This window comes from Octodon degus, unplaced genomic scaffold, assembly GCF_000260255.1.
Source record: "Octodon degus isolate 3935 unplaced genomic scaffold, OctDeg1.0 scaffold00191, whole genome shotgun sequence".
Lineage (NCBI taxonomy): Eukaryota > Metazoa > Chordata > Mammalia > Rodentia > Octodontidae > Octodon > Octodon degus.
Genome location: NW_004524767.1, coordinates 2,352,114 through 2,354,848, shown reverse-complemented (window position 1 = coordinate 2,354,848; position 2,735 = coordinate 2,352,114). Strand labels below are relative to the sequence as shown.

Genomic DNA, 2,735 nt, shown 5'->3' with positions numbered 1-2,735 from the left:
TCTCTCTCTCTCTCTCTCTCTCTCTCTCTCTGTAGTCAGTATGGTATTTTGTGGACATTTCTTTAATCCTTCCATTGTTACACTAGTTTCAGTTCTCTTCCAGGAAAGGTTTTAACTTTTAAGAACTCATACATTTAGATTGGCCCAACTGGGCAATACGGGATAATTTCACCATCTCAAAATCATATTCTACTCAAATTCACAAAGGGTTTTAAACTTTTTGCTATATAGGGTAAAAACTCCATAGGTTCCAGAGGTTGTTCTTGAATATCTTTGGAAGTTTATTATTCTGATAACTACATTTAACATGACATTTCTCAAATATAAATATTTATTATGTGGGAATCTCAAATAATGTAAAATTAAGCCATAGAATTTTATACAAATGTGAAATACTTTGAATTAGATTCAATTTGTATAAGTATTTATATCTCAAAAAGTCTATATTCCAGTGTGACAATTTTGTATCAATATTTACTTGATGTGACTTAATAAAACATTGATAGTTTACAAGAAAGGTGGTCCATCCCATGGAATAAACATGACTCTCTGGAAACAATTGCACTTATATCCTCACTTTAGAACTCTCTAGAATGAATGAAGATGTAAATTGCAGTAACATGATCAGAAGGAAGACTGGCTGCCTCTGCTTTCCACGTTGGAATCTCAGGGATAATCAGTCCCTCCGGGATGCTTGTAGGCTAACTAAGGGTGAAGAGTGGGAATAGAAAGCAGATTCCATGGGGCTGGAGAGATGGCTCAGTGGTCTAAAGCACCTACTTAGAACAAGCTTAGCAAAAGCATCAGGGACCGCGGTTCAATCCCCCAGCACCACATGCCAGCCAGCCCTGCCCCCTGGTGGGCTGAGCTGGTCTCTCTCTCTCTCTCTCTCTCTCTCTCTCTCTCTCTCTCTCTCTCTCTCTCTCTCTCTCACTCTCAAAAATAAAAAAAAAAAAAAAAAAAAAAAATTAAAAAAAAAAAAGACCTAAAAAAAAAAAAAAAAAAAAGAAAGCAGATTCCAACTTCATTAATTGCAGTGAGAATAAAGTTGTCACAATGTCTGATATTCACAACACAAATGTGAAGACAGGCAGGTCTTTAGTACAGTAGTTATGCTACACATTATTCATCAGTAGCCATTTTATTGAAATAATGTAAGCAATGTTTTCCCAATGATAAAATGCTGGTGAACGGCCCAGAATTCTCTCTTAGTAAGACGCTGACCTGAGATTCTCAACACTAATGCTGGTGAGTTAAAATTGGGGTGGGGGGTAGATGCCTAAGAATAATTAAAATCATTGACTCCAAAGTGCAACTCTTCCTTTCAGTTCCCGTTTCATTGAAGGAAAGGATCATGTGGTCACATATAAATATGAGGAGATGGGTTAGGGAGATAGTTAGGTGGTATAATCACCTGCCTAACAAGGGCAAGGACTTGGATTTGATCTCCAGTACCGCGTGCAGCACCAGCCCTGTGCTGCGCCAGTCACTGAAACCGGGTGTGATGGCACATGCTTGTAATCCCAACACTCAGGAGGCTGAGACAGGAGGATCACTGTGAACCTGAGCTGTGTACTGAGACCCTGTACCAAGTAAATAAATCTTTTTTAATAATTAAATATAAGGAAAGGAGGAGCCATAGCATCCTGGCATGGCAGACCTTTCTACATGTAATGCTTTCCTGGCAAAAAAGAACACTTTTTGGTAGAAAGCAAGCCCAGCTGGCCAAACAGAGAAGTAAATTAATAAAAGAACAGAGAGATAATTGTACAAAATATTAAAGCATATTGTATATAATGTTTTATCAATTTGTTTGGATTTAAAGGAAACACAAATAACTAAAGCATAGCCAAAGTACATGCTGAAGACAAAATAAAAACTGTGCTGTCTTCAAGAAATATCACATAAGAAAGAATTCCCTAAAGTTAAAATCCATAGAAAACCTTAAAAGTGTGGGGTCATTGTTACGGTTTATGTCTAGTTGTCCTTCCAAAGCCTCATGTAAGTTATGGGGCAGATGCAGCTGGAGGAGCAATGAGCGGCTTGAGGGGCCGGGCCAAGAGGCGCGAACCATTAAACTGGCTAGCCTGTGCTTTCTGAGATGTGCAGAGGGTCATTTGGACACAGCAGCGCCCCGGCCTCTCCTCAAGTGTCTTGAAATCTCCAGTAACTATGAACTAAATAAATCTTTCCTTCCCTAATTTTGTGTGTTGGGTATTTGTCCAAGCAATTAGAGAACAGTAACTAATACAGTCATTTTGGACATTGTTTTAATTTAAAGCCACATCCATTAAGTCATCTGCATAAAACAAAAGTTTTATACTTACCTTTCTTCCCTTTTGCTTACCTTCTCGACTTTTCATGATATTAGTGATTTATTCATTGATATATACAGTTTATGGATTATATACGCACTGTCTACATCTATTTAGTTTTGCTTTTACACTTACATAGATTTGGTGGCTATGTTTAATTCTAAACAAGATTCTCTGTTTCTTGGTCCCTTCTGTAATAAAGTTCTTTTATAATTTTTATTCATTTTAATGAGAAAAACAATAAAATAGCAATGAAACAGTTTCAAAACATGTTAGCACGATGTTTACAAGATTTAATGCATTGCATATTGTTGTCTTCATAGTAGCTATTCAGAGGACAAGATGCAGACATGATATCTTGTCTAAAGAATATTAATACAAACTTATTCTCAGTGAACTAAGTACAAACTGTATATCTAT

At 36.9% G+C, this 2,735-nt stretch overlaps 1 pseudogene; it reads right to left on the bottom strand.

The window, feature by feature from the left end:
• Positions 1–2,735, bottom strand: part of LOC101577529 — a 40,930-nt pseudogene that overhangs the window by 567 nt on the left and 37,628 nt on the right.